The 14,569-nt window shown below is 42.7% G+C and overlaps 1 protein-coding gene across 2 annotated transcripts in view; it reads left to right on the top strand.

Annotated features, from left to right (window-relative positions):
- MSN (moesin) overlaps positions 1 to 14,569 on the top strand; it is a 76,008-nt gene that overhangs the window by 42,952 nt on the left and 18,487 nt on the right. The gene's annotated exons all lie outside the window — the stretch shown is intronic.

Below are 14,569 nucleotides of genomic sequence, written 5' to 3'. Positions count from 1 at the left end.
CTGACAGACTCTATTACACATCTCAACTGTAATCCCAGAGGCCTTATCCAGGCTACTGCCCAGCCGCTCAGAGCATCCGTTCAGCCTGTGGAGGGTGATGCAATCATGTCTTGTAGACAGTGGGGACTTTGTCGAGCTGCCGTTGGGGGAGGTGGCGTGCAGTAGAGGTGGAAGGAGGAAGAGATCACAGGCGTTGGCTGCTTGCAGAAGATTCTGTGAACAATAAGTCTTATTTTCATTTTCTTTAACTTCTTTTGCCTGGTGATTCCTTCATGTGTTTGTTTTAACATGGTGTGGTTCACAAGAAACCCTAGACATTCTGGGGCCAGCCTTTGCACCACATCTGGGCTAGTGAGGAAAGAAAAATCAATTATGGTTACTTTACCCATAAAGCTGACTATCTCATTTGAGACCAAAAGGCTTAATTTTGTACCACAAGGTCACTTAACGGTTGGTTTCCCACCCCCCCCCCCCCCCCCCCTTTCAGACACTTGACTGTTCAGATAGTAAATGTTCCCTCTTCTGATGCTGCTTCATTGCAACGCTGTAATATAGAGGAATAGGTTGACAGATTAGTATACTATTTTTGTGATGGAGCAGTGCCTCAAGATATTCAATGAATAAACCTCTACTCCCTCCCAAAGTCTTGACTTAAGGAGGGCTTGGATGGGCTGTTGGGAGCTACTGACATTCAGTAACATGCTAACACTTTTTGTGACCCACCCTTTAGATATAAACATTGCATGATCCATAGAAATGACATTGTTGAAACCCAACCAGCATGAGCATACACAAATAAGTGTAGGGACAGTGCATTGTTAGTTCATTCTGCATCTGGCATCTCAAGTGTTACTGCAGTATAATGGAATCAAATTAAGAGCTTGATGTTCTCCCTTGAAACTACTGTCTTGTTTTGTTTGAGTAGCAGCCATGTTAGTCTGTATCCACAAAAAGAACAAAGTCTTGTGTGGTTTTTTGGGGTGTGGGGTGGGGTTCACCATGCCTACTGTTCAAGGGTCAGGCTTTAATACTCTTAACCACCTCTTAACCACACAGAATAAGACGCTACTCCGCAAGCACACCACTGACTTCAGTGGATGTTCTTGCAGGTGTAACTGCTAACCAGTGAGTAGAGGGTTCCCGAATCTTGTCCATGTTGGTCTGCAGTTTTTGATGGCTTTGTGTCCCTAGAGTGGCCAAACTTTTCCACAAAGCATACACTGATGCCATATTTAGTCTTTACAGTGAATAAGTCTGTATTTGAGAAGCATCTATCATTCGTCATATAAACCTTCTAACTTTTAATCCTTGATCATGATCTTTTGTCATTCATAACCCAGAGAGAAAGCCGTATCAACTGGCTTTTGAGAATTTTTGGCCAATGTAGCTTGTTTTGAGGCACTGGCTTTTTTTAAAGTTACCTGGGTGCCCCAAATGTTTTGACACCTTAAGTGGTCTGACACACATTCATCCAAAGGTTCTGAGCATGCACAGCTGGCATGTTAATGCCTATGCCATACTAGGAGCTCCTGAAAATTGGACCATTTTTGGTAGTGCCTAAAACATGAATTAAATCTAGACAATCATTTTTTGAAAATGTTGGCTACTACTTTTGAGCAGAATTTATTTTTGTCAAGACTGAAAAATTTTTCTGCTTGCCCTCTTACTTCCCTTCTCCCCCCCCCCAGTTTTTTTCCCCCCCCGCTACCTGAACTATTAAAAGCCTACTTCCCTCCCTCCCCTGAAGTCTAAAAGGACTGATGCATAGTTGAGTCAAGATACCAGATCTTCAAGGATTAGAAGGCTGAATCTTAAAACCATGTAGAAGCTTCACTAATGGGTTAATCTTTTAAAATCTTAATGGAAGAATTTCAATGAGTGGTAATTTGACCCACAAGGAGAGGAAGATACACTGGCATATAACTAAGGTTTTCCACAATACATCAGAGCCAGGATACAGAACAGTTCCTCTGCTACCTTTCTCCTGTTCTCATTTTTTCAATTACCTGTAATTAGCTGTCAGATATATACTAAAATATTAAAGGAGAGAAATTGCACTAGATGGTGGTGTGTGTCCATCTACTTTGTGCCTTGACAAGGGCAAAGAAGATCCTTTGAAGGTTTCCCAGTAGGCCGTTTCTGGTTAATACACAATATGTGGACAGTTGAATGACCTAGCTATAGCATGCTACATTGCCATCTAGAAGCTTGTCTGATTTGTAATCTCCTGCTGCTCACTCCACAGAGTATGTGAAAGTGGTGTACAGTATGTAGTCCTTGACAGCTGTGCACATCTGCCTCTCTGGTGACTCTGTGGCAGTTTCTAGGAATATGGCACTGGGGGTCAGGGACAGTGAGAGGGAGGGCTAGGCATTGAAAAAGTGCCGTTGAGCCAAAGGACTCAGAACAACAGTGATTTAAAAGGGAAGCTCTTGGGTTGGGAAGATGAAGGTTCTGCCAAGGAAAAGTGAGTGGTCTAGAAACACTGAGGAGTGAGATGGGAAGTAGGCATTGCATTTATGGGTATCAAGGCTGCCCTCCTGTCTGTCATAGGCTGAGCTGCTGAACTGCAGGAGGGGTGAGGAATTTTAGAATCTGCTGCTACGTCAGTGCAATGATAAAGAATCTAATCTGTCCTCTAATGTTGCCCTGGCATTCAAAAACTGTCTCTGGACAATTGCACAAGGAGGAAGTTTGATTGCAAAGGAAATATCCCATTCAGCTTCAGCAACAATGGGAAAAGTACTGCTCCTGTCTTGAAATAAGACTGATTATTCTGTATTTATTTTTGTTTCTTGACCAAATGTTCTAGCCTGCAAAGACTGCCTTGGTTCGTAATTCTGAACAAAATGTTGTTGGTTCTTTCAGAAGTTTACAACTGAATATTGACTTAATACAGCTTTGAAACTTTACTATGAAAAAGAAAAATGCTGCTTTCCTCTTTTTGTTTGTTTGTAGTTTAACACAGGACTGTACTGTATTTGCTTTTTTTTCTCTGCTGCCACCTGATTGTGTACTTCGGGTTCCAAATGAGGGGGGGTGGGTGGATGGGTGTGTTTGTGTGTGTGTGGTGTGGGGGGGGGGGGTGTTTGACTGGTCAGTTTGTAACTCTGGTGCTCATAATTCTGAGGTTCTACTGTATTTAAGCTAAAAGAAGAACAGGAGTACTTGTGGCACCTTAGAGACTAACAAATTTATTAGAGCATAAGCTTTCGTGGACTACAGCCCAAGAAGTGCATCTGAAGAAGTGGGCTGTAGTCCACGAAAGCTTATGCTCTAATAAATTTGTTAGTCTGCAAGGTGCCACAAGTACTCCTGTTCTTCTTTTTGCGGATACAGACTAACACGGCTGCTACTCTGAAACCTGTATTTAAGCTGGCTCACAGAACCACTTGTCATGAAAAGTACCATCCAACATTATAACCCAAACATGGCACGATTGTTCAGGGTTATCTTGGAATATTTTGAACTGTTGCTAAGAATATAACAGTGTAAAATAGCGAGTTGGTAAGTATAACCAGAAAGACCAAAGAGTTCGGATGCAAAAAAAAAAAGCCTTTACATCTGCTCTTTATCCTCTGCACCTGATCTAATGCACTTGCATAAAGAGTGAGGTGGTTTTTCCTAAAAGCTTACTTCTTGCAGCTAACCATTCTCTTCTGTTCTTGCCTAGTAGTTCTAGTTTTTCTGATGTAGATCTGTGCCAAGCTGCAACTGCATATTCAACTTAGAGCCATCTCTCCACCATGTTTGCATGCTGCCTAATTTGGACTGTAGACTTTTGTGGTACGGGGCATATCTTCTATCTGTGTAAAATGAGACCTGTACCTCTGATGCAGTGTAGAACTGCATTTCTTGCCACAGCTACTAATGGACGTCTTGGACTGCACATTTAGCTGCAACTCTTGCTTTGCCATTACGTGGGCCTTGAGGTTTGCTGTTGGCTTTGCCTCTTGTCCAAAGAGATTTTTGGATACAGTGGGTAAGATCCAATGGAACCAGGTTACAGTGCTCTGGCTTTGGTGTAATTACTTCTAGACTTATAGCTGTACTAGCTGCTTTAAGTTATGGCATGCTCTTAGGACAAAATTGGGTCAGCAGTCACTTCTGCACTGCTCCTGGCAGCCACATCTCTTTCAGCACCTTGTTGAGAAACTTTTTTTTTTTGCCTGAACTGATAAAGCCAGCCTGCAGTTTGTGTAGCTGTGTAGGGATCTTCTCCTGACGTCAGGCCTAATCTTGATGCTTCCTGGAGCCTTGTCAAGGGGGGTAACTTTCTGTTCTGTTCCAAACAGACTCCTAGCACTGGCATTCCCTTTCTTTCATTTGAGAGTAAATGAGACTTTGAATGTAGGAATTGTTAGATCTGAGTTGAGCTGTTCTTCCCTTTTTACTAAACTGACCACTAGCTGGGCACTAGTTTTGCTAAAACCTTCTGATACACAACTGTAATGGATATGAACATATTGTAGTATGTGCAGCTGACTTCATTCAGCCACATTCAAGTGCAGCCTGTGTATAGCTAGCCCTACATTGTATATTTGACCTGCCAGTGAGTTCATTGGACCTCTTCTCTTTCTAGCTACCATGCTCACCTTATCTAAAAGTGCAGCAAAAATTGTTACCCTGTGTTCATTGTAAATCACTTCAAATATGAATTGACACTAATTCTGACACTTAGTTCCCATGACTTTCATCTTATTAAAGTGGCTTCACTAGAGCAGGGTGGAGTTTGTGGTTGGCTGCAGAGATGGTTTCACAGCAGTTTATTTTTAAGTGCTGACATTTGTTAAACTCCCTCTTTTTCTGTGCAACTTCTGTTAAAAAATATTCAGTAGTAAACTAGGTAGCTTTCTCCATGACAAAGCAGCCTGAGACTGTAAAGACTACTCTCCTGCTTCCCTCTTTCTGGAGACTAGGGTCTAAGCTGTTATTTCTATAACCAACTACTTTGATTAAGAAGCAAAGAGTCCTGTGGCACCTTATAGACTAACAGTCATATTGGAACATGAGCTTTCATGGGTGCATCCAAAGAAGTGGGTATTCACCCACGAAAGCTCATGCTCCAATACATCTGTAAGGTGCCTGAGGACTCTGCTTCTTTTACAGATACAGACTAACATGGCTACCCCTTTTGATACTTTGATTTAATGTATTGATCCACCCAAGGGATGCATGAGTCCTTCTGTCTTGCCTGTCTCCAGGAGCTTCAGATGGGTTCTACTGTAGTCTTTTGCACACCTCTAATATCTGGCGCCCTTTTTTTGGGGATGCATGTGCAGTTGTATGCCTGACTTAAGTATAGAGCTAGGAAAATTACATACATGGATAAACAGCTGACCATTTGCAACGGAAAACTGTCTAAGTGCTCATATAGCCATTTGTATAAACCAGTCCTAGTTATTGATGTGTTGTTCCATATAGTCTTACTATTATGTGTGAGGTTTTTCTAATTCTTCAGCTGCTTTAGATGCCTCTGAATGGCAACACTTTTCAGCTGAATAGTGAAACGGTAACACTCTACAGATAATGATGGGAGGCTCTTTCAGAATTTATGGATTAAATGAGTTACTTAGGGCTAGTCTACACTAGCAGCACTAAAGCACTGCCACAGCAACACTTTAACGTGGCTTGTGTAGTTGCAGGAGAGCACTGGAGGAGAGCTCTTCAGTGTGCTTTTAAAAACAAAACAAAACCAAAAACCTCCACAAGGGGCATGGCTCCCAGCGCTGGTGCACTGTCTACATGGGCGCTTTACAGCGCTGCACTCACTGCGCTGGGGGGGGGGCACTTTCACACCCCTGAGCGCAGCAAGTTGCAGCACTGTACAGCGCCAGTGTAGCCAAGGCCTTAGTTATGGAGCTACAGGTCAGTCAAGGGGCTCTGCTGCCATCATTCTGCTTAGCTCCTTGGGTGGTTCTTCCTTCACTGCTGTTGAAGTGGTCAGTAAAGCACCTGTGAAATGGCAACTCTCCCTAGTTTCAGAGTAGCAGCCGTGTTAGTCTGTATCCGCAAAAAGAACAGGAGTACTTGTGGCACCTTAGAGACTAACAAATTTATTAGAGCATAAGCTTTCGTGGACTACAGCCCACTTCTTCAGATGCACTTCTTGGGCTGTAGTTCACGAAAGCTTATGCTCTAATAATTTTGTTAGTCTCTAAGGTGCCACAAGTACTCCTGTTCTTTCTCCCTAGTTTGTGGATTAGCGTGAAGACTGCAACATCAACACCAATTTATTCCTTCTTCTCCTCCCTCACCCCCCCGCCCTCATTGCGTGTGGATTAAAGGGTAAAATATAGCATGGTTTGAGACGCTTAATACATGACTGTTACATTGTGGGTGTCTGCCCCCTTAATACTGCTACATATGGCGCAGAATACTGCTTCATTCTAAATTGTTTAATTATAGATGGGGTGGATGATAGCTTGTTCCTTTAAACTGCTTTGGAATCCTACCCCATGCCCCCCCAATCCCATCCCATTCTCCCTTTCCTCTGAGACACTCTTCCTACCATAAATGCCACCAGCTACATTTTGTTTTACTTCCTTTGAGTACCGTGTGGTTACCAGGAGGAAGCAGTAGTTCACTCGGTTGGTTGTGTCTGAGGCGCTCTTCCTGGTACAGATGGGTTTTTTCTTTTCTTTTTGAAGGTGTAGTGTGCAGGCTGGACTTCTGTAACTAGAATTTAAATCCAGATAGTCTTGTTAAAAGAAATCCATGTTTAGGCTGGTGGAATTTAATTTTTTTTTATTTACTACCTACAGAAGTAGCAATCAGACACCATTAAGTGGAAGTTGCTTGAAATAAAAAAATCACATGAATTCAATCTTTTGCATGCCTTGACTTTTTTGTACAACACTGTACAGTCAAATCTCCAAACAGACCTGCAGAGTCCCCTCCCCTCCCCTTCCCCAGCCCTACTCTGCTGCAGACTTCTTTCCTACCCATGGAGCAGCTCTACTTTTGACCTGTTCAGCACCTAGTAATTACTCGGATCTTGTTAGTCTACTTCTTTCTCCGCCCGTTTTATTACCATCTCTTGATGTACAGCCTACATCACACTTCAGCCCTGCATTACAGATAGGAAGTTGGGAATTGTAGCCAGCAACCAGTGTGGAAATATTTAAAAATTGACTCATTGCCCTAAATGAACATGTAGTGGAGGTTTAGGACCACACCCTTCCTTCAATGTTTTTGCTCAAAGTAGAAGTCTAGAAAACCAGTTTTGGTTCCCCAAAATCTTATCTCTGGCTTTGTATCCACATGCGCCCTCTGACTATTCACCATAGTCAAAGCCTCTGCATCTATCGTACCACAATAGCACTTCTGATTTATTAGGTCAGACCACAACATTCCTCTCCCGTATTGTAAGCACAGCTCTACAAATCTTCTACTTCTTGATAGTAAGAGAAATGGACAGCTCTTCCGTGTACCTCCCAGAAAAATTTCTTTATCTATCCTTGATCTGGGCTGGACAGTCCAGTTTACTACATCTACCCTTTGAATTTTATAACTGCTCTAATACCACATCATAATATTGTGTTGTATACTTTCTGGAGAAGACATGGGTATGGGACTCCTAGACCATTATATAGTACAGTATCTGACATATGAAGTGAAGAAAGTAGGTACTGTCATAACTACACAACATGGTGAGTGGGAATGTTGGGTCATAATTACATGATATGTCAAGTTGGGGGGTAACACACACCATCAAAACAGACTATGCCAGACTTGTGAGCATTTTAAATCCTCTTTGCACAGGTGTATATGACTACAGAATATGTAATGAATCAATCAAGTCCCTAGTCTGAGAACCTAGGAATCCAAAGTTTGGATATTCAAAAACTCAATTTTTGACTTTATAACTTTTCACATCTCAGTGTTCTAATTTTTTCTTAAATTGATGAATCTGCAAACATAACTCATTAATTTTTTTTCATTTGAGGATTTTTGACAAACTTGTCAAGTCAGATGGTAACATCCCTGTTTATGTGGAGCTACTTACCTAGTAGGTATGGGAACTGGACTGCCTAAAGGACAGCTGTGTTAACATATCTTGAGCTTCAACTTGCTCATACTGTACAGCTTCCACAAACCTATCCCTGTGGAATGCTTACACACAGCCAGTTCAGCACCAAATTAAGAGTCTGAAGGGGTGTGTGTACACAAATGTGTACACACACTTACTTCAGGAAGGACTAAAGACCAGAGTACATTGGGTTTGAAGTCTACATGGTTTGAGGTCCAAGTTTTAATAGTTTAAGTCTGCATGTAACTCCAAAACCAATCACCCAACCTTAAAGTAAACAAAGGTTGTAGGACTCATTTTGAGGACTTGAATTTTATTTTAATATAAATAAAAGTTTATTAGCAAAGTTAGGTGATTATGGCATGCTTCAGAAAGTTGCATTGTAGAGATGAAAACTTGGCTGGTAACAGAAAGCTATGAACTGTAAGAAGTGAAGGCTGAAATTTCAGCTTCTCCCTTTTAGCCCTGTAGCTACATCTTATTCAGAGTGCTCAGTCTTTTTTATGCTCGGCGATGAGTATATGCTAGCACATACTCAAATGTGGAGCCTATCAAGGCCCATCTCAATGGGGAAAGAGCCTGTACTGAATCACTCCTGTAATGTATTGGATCTTCAGTAGGCTGGTTTTGAGGTGACTCCTGGATTCTAGAGCAATGATGTGATGCTTAAGAACATAAGAATGGCCATACTGGGTCAGACCAAAGGTCCATCTAGCCCAGTGTTCTGTCTTCCGACAGTGGCCAGTGCTAAGTACCCCAGAGGGAATGAATAGAACAGGTAATCAAGTGATCCATCCCCCTGTCGCCCATTCCTAGATTCTGGCAAACAGAGGCTAGGGACACCATCTCTGCCCATCCTAGCTAATAGATAAATTCATGAAGGATAGGTCTATCAATGGCTATTTCCTTTTTTGAACCCTCCTATAGTTTTGGCCTTCATGACATCCTCTGGAAAGGAGTTCCATGGGTTGACTGAGTGAGTGTGTGTGTGTGTGTGGGGGGAGATGCTATTTTTTTTTAACCTGCTGCTTATTAATTTCATTTGGTGCCCCCCCCCCCCCCCCGCAGCTAGGATCTTGTGTTATGAAAAAGAGTAAATACCATTTACTTTCTCCATACCAGTCATGATTTTATAGATCTCTATCATATCCCCCCCTTAGTTGTCTTTTCCAAGCTGAAAAGTCCCAGTCTTTTTAATCTCTCATCATATGGTGGCCATTCCATACCACTAATCATTTTTGTTGCCCTGTTTCTGAACCTTTTCCAATTCACAGTATTCAAGATGTGAGCGTATCATGGATTTATATAGAGGCAATATATTTTCTGTCTTCCCCTTTCTTAATGATTCCCAACATTGTTTGCTTTTTTTGATTGCTGCTGCACATTGAGTAGATAGTTTCAGAGAACTATCCACAGTGACTCCAAAATCTTTCTTGAGTGGTAACAGCTAATTTAGACCCCATCATCTTATATGTATAATAGGGATAGTTTTCCAATGTGCATTACTTTGCTTCTAAGTCCTCTCGCTGACAAACAAGGACTTTAAATAGAAGTAGGAAAAGTCTTGTCTATTTTTTTTCCAATTTCTTCATGGTTGCTATTAGGGAGCAACAGTTTTAGCCACATCAGTTTAGCAGAGTGAGTAAACAAACCTCCCTAGGGGTACATAGAAAAAACAACTTCACCCTATCAAACGGTTTATGGAATACCTTTTTGCAGGCTTTTGTACTGCACATAAGTAAACTGTGAGGAGCCAATGGAGGTGCACTTAGCAGTAGCAAAAGTAATCTAATATTTCCTTGAAATATTTGTGGCATTTAAAGGGCTGGTAGAGTGGTTAATGCATTAGCCTCCTAGATTGAAGTTAGCAATGCCTTTTGGTATTAACATAAGGGAAAGATGGGATTCCATGGACACTGTTCATCAGGTCTACTCACCCACCCCAGAATGCATCATCTTTCTGCAGCTATGGGTGGTTGTGGTATTGAAGTGTTTTTGGAAATGTGGTTTTGCCATTTACTTCAGGAACCAACTTTATACAAAATTAAACTTGTTTCCAAAGGCTGACCTGGAGCCAGGAATTGTTTTCTTAGGGGGAAGCCTTGTAGCTGCTCTTGTTCAAACCAGAAAATGAGATTATCCATTTTTCCCTCCAAATTGTTCTTGGAGCATGTTATCTTAGCTGTAGATTGGGCCAAGAGAATGAAGTTAGACTAGTGCCAAGCAACATGTATATCTTGCACAAAACCCTTTCTAAAACCTATACTATGGCAATTCAGAACCTTGGGAGGAGTACTTTCTTTTTTTCCAAGGATGGGGAGGAGGGCTTATTTGGTGTCTTCTCAGTAGTCCATGTTTGTCTCAATAAAGGACAGCTGGGCCCTTCTTAGTGGTACACCACTACCTTGATATAACGCTGTCCCCAGGAGCCAAAAACTCTTACCACGTTATAGGTGAAACCACGTTATATCAAATTTGCTTTGATCGGTCAGAGTGTGCAGCCCTGCCCCCCCCAGAGCACTGCTTTACCATGTTATATCAGGTCGCATTATATCAGGGTAGAGGTGTATTTGAAGGTTACCCCTAGAATAGTGGCTCCTGGGCTGCCTAATTTATATATAATTATGCTTCACTTCTATATGATTCTGGTTCATTTGTATCATTCTAGAACTCCTCATGGGGGTGGGGGGAGGAGAGGTGGTGTGGTGGTTTTTTTTTTTAAAAGACTTAAAATCAGTCTTAAAGCATATGGACATAAATGCAGGATCTATTTTTGATAGGATGCGCACACATTAGATGTAAGTTTTGTGATCAGGCTGCTTTGTCTGATACACAAGTAGTTATGCTTCCAGTCTCTGTAAAATTAAATGGGTCTACATTTAAATTAAACTGGAGGAATAAAACTAGTACAGTGTTAAAAGCAAAGAACTATTCTGAAGGCTGCCCTCATACCCAGGAATTCTAGATAAAAATTTAGAGAGAAATAAAACTTAAGTTTAGATTTGACAGGAAGATGGGTTTTGTAGTTTATTGGCAAAGAGTAAAAGTTTAATGTGACTTTTGTGGGCATTAAACAAATCGCCCCACCGTATTGCTACTGCTGGATGTGGTGTTAGGATGTGTGTACTGCTGTGAAGCTAGAATACCAGGGCAAAGGCTACCGTGAAACTAGCCAACTTCATGCATTGGGTAAAGCATTTTGTTCCCTTTTCACAGTATATGAAACAATGATAAACATGAAGGCTTTTCTACATATAAAGCATTTCTGCTAATTAAGTTTCACTATTGCCAAATCCAAACGTTTAGTCATGAGTCTGGCCTTCCAAAAATCATGAGATTAGAGGGGAAAAATTGGGGTTCTTGGTTTGCTTTTGGAATTTGACGCTTTAGGGTTCCTTTCCTCAAGTTCTTTCTTTGCATCTCTGAGGGCTGAAACTGGTTTTTAAATGAATGGGGGTTTGTCACCATAATCCTGTGACTCAGAGCTTGGGCTTTAAGAAAAACACCATGTTGAGAGACCCGGCAATAAAATTGCATTAGTAACAATGAAGCTTAAAGGAGAGTGCATCTCGGATTATTTCCCGGAGCCCCCTGCACCTCTTTGCCCCCTTCCCCCATTCAGGACTCCAGGTTTCAGTTGCAGGGGGTCCTCAGGGTTTTCAGCCCCACGAGGGAACGTGGCTGCTGGGGCTCTCCCATGGGGTTAAAAATATTCACCAGAGCTCTGCTCTGGATGGCTCTGGCTGAATTTAAGCCCTGCTTGTTTCTCATCTGATTTCTGGAAGCTGGGCAGAGTCCCTCCCCTCCCACCCCCCATTCCTCTTCCTGGCCACATACTGTGCATTGACTCTCCAACCAGAAGTCCAATCAGTAGTAATATCTCTTGACTTGGGAGCCCTAGTAGAAACTATTACTCTTATTTCTCCTCTCTTAGACTGGAGAGAGATCTGATATTCTCTCAAGAAATCTTACTCTCTTGGAAGAGCCTTCATGTGTGTCTTTCTCGTCTTTGCTCCCCGCCCCACCCCCCTTCCTAAACTCTAAAATTAACTTTTTACTTCTGGAAAAAGGCTGTTTTTTTCCAATTCAGGATACAAAACCATGAAGAATAGGTAACTTATGCAGGCTGGACAACTCTTTCCAGTTAGAGACAGCAGCACAAGACTCCCTATATTGCATGCAGAATGTCTGAAGTGAAACATTACTAGTGTTTTTTGTATCAGAGGGGTAGCTGTGTTAGTCTGAATCTGTAAAAAGCAACAGAGGGTCCTGTGGCATCTTTGAGGCTAACAGAAATACTGGGAGCATAAGCTTTCGTGGGTAAGAACCTCACTTCTTCAGATGCAAGTCTGATACATCTGAAGAAGTGAGGTTCTTACCCATGAAAGCTTATGCTCCCAGTACTTCTGTTAGTCTCAAAGATGCCGCAGGACCCTCTGTTGCTTTAGTGTTTTTTGGTTTGTTTTTAATTTTGTGTGTGTGGTATTTGACCTGCAGTCGTAACTACGTAACAGCTTTGTGAAATTGTGTTCAAGCTTCTCCTGGATTGCGAGCCATGGCCATAAATGTAGATATTCTTCCAAGAAAGGCTTTTTGTCCCTCATGGTATCATTCCTGATTAGGGCATCTTTTTATTCCATGCTGACTATATAGAGGAAAGGGGAGCTTCCTGCATACATACCACACTTTTCTCTTTAAACTCTCCCCACCCACTGGTGCGTAATATGCCCAATAACCTAAATGACTGAAATGAGCTTGTTTTTCCATTTCTCCCACCCACCCACCCACTTAAGGGTAATTGAAGGAAAGAACCCCACTCCCAGAGAAAGGAAGCAAATAACTTTTTTTAATTCTTCCAATTGTCTCTGAATAACTATTTGACAATAGAAGTTAGTGGACCAAATTCTGGTAGTGCAGTCCCATTGCTGGTGGGTTTCAAGGAGCATAATTGAAGGCAGAATGATCCAGTAAGATGTGGATTTGCCCTAGCTAGTGCCTTTTTTTTTTTTTTTCCTTCTCCTACTCAGACTAGTAAACCATCCACAGAATGGCATCTGCGTAATAACTTGTGAGGCAATAATCCAATGTGAAAAGAGATTCTGTAATGGGCCACCTTGAAGCGTCCAATTCTAGCTATCAAGTTGAACGTAGTGAAAACTGTTAGTGGGCTGCTGGCAGGTGTATCTCAGAGGAATACTTAATACCTTGACCACCTTCCTGCAAAAAATGGGAAGACACTGTAACTTGAGGGCTTTCCTGGAAGAGATAGTAAGTGATCCAACTTTCTGGTTGCATAACTAGAACCTAACTGTGAAAGGGGTTTAGGGTCAGAGAGCTATTGGGGTACTGAGGCATCCCAGGAGAAGTTAGTTTGCTTGTAGAGGATTATCGAGAGAACAGGAATTCTTAAAGTCGAAAGGCGAGCTTAACTGTGTGTGTGATTTATTTATTTATTTTACCCTAATTTTTAGAATTGTCACTCAAATACTTGAATTAGTCATCACTGGTGTTGGCCATTTTGATAGTGATATAGAATGAGAAACTGACTGAGTAATGGTGAGAAACTGGGAAATACTTCCCTAATGTAGACGTCCCTTTCATGCACATCAGTCAATGGCTTGTTCATACTCGTTTACAAGCACCTTTGGTGGCATATTTAATGCTCTTCAAAGCAGTAGAGAGGGGATGGTAGATGTCTAGATTCACTTTTGGCATTGGGCATGCAGCAAATACAAAATCCCTTGCCTTGTGGTGGTTCTCCAGTAGTCAGAACGCTGTGTCTGGAGCAGTGCCAAAAACTCGATGGTCTTCTATGTGCAACAGGAGCCTTATAGGGAGCATGTGAAACTGGGATAAGAAGCATTCGGTGTAGCAGGGGACTGAAGAAACTGGTATTGCCCTAGAACAGTGGTTTTCAAACTTTTCTCCTCCTCTGGGGACCCAGTTGAAGAAAACTGATGCCCACGCCCCAGTGGAGCTGGGATGAGGGGTTTGGGATGTGAGAGGGGGCTCTGGGCTGAGGCAGGGTTGGGGTATGGAAGAGGGTCAAGGCTCTGGGCTGGGGGTGCAGGCTCTGGGGTGGGGCCAGGAAGAGGTTCTGGGGAGGGGGGGGGCTCAGGGCTGGGGCAGGGGATTGGGGTGCACTTACCTTTGGCAGCTCCCAGTCAGCAGCAGCGCAGAGGCAGGCTTCCTGCCTGTCCTGGCACCACGGGCCACATTGCGCCCCAGAAGTGGGTGGCAGCAGTCCAGCTCCTAGGCGGAGGCATGCAAGCAGCTCCCGGCCAATGGGAGTGTGGAGCTGGTGCTCGGGGTCGGGGCAGCACATGGAGCCCCGTGGCCCCCCCTCCCCCCACCTAGAAGCCGGACCTGTTGCTGGCTGCTTCCGGGGCACAGCACAGTGTCAGAACTGGTAGGCACTAGCCTGCCTTATCTTTTAATGTCCCAGCGGTGGTGCTGAGCAAGGTGACCCAGTGCGTTGCATGCTGTGACCCAGTACTGGGTCGTGACCTGAACTTTGAAAAACACTGCCCTAGAAGA

This window comes from Chrysemys picta, chromosome 9 (assembly GCF_011386835.1).
Source record: "Chrysemys picta bellii isolate R12L10 chromosome 9, ASM1138683v2, whole genome shotgun sequence".
Classification (NCBI taxonomy): Eukaryota; Metazoa; Chordata; order Testudines; family Emydidae; genus Chrysemys; species Chrysemys picta.
The sequence above is the reverse complement of the archived record's forward strand: the minus strand, read 5'-3'. Positions and strand labels throughout refer to the sequence as shown.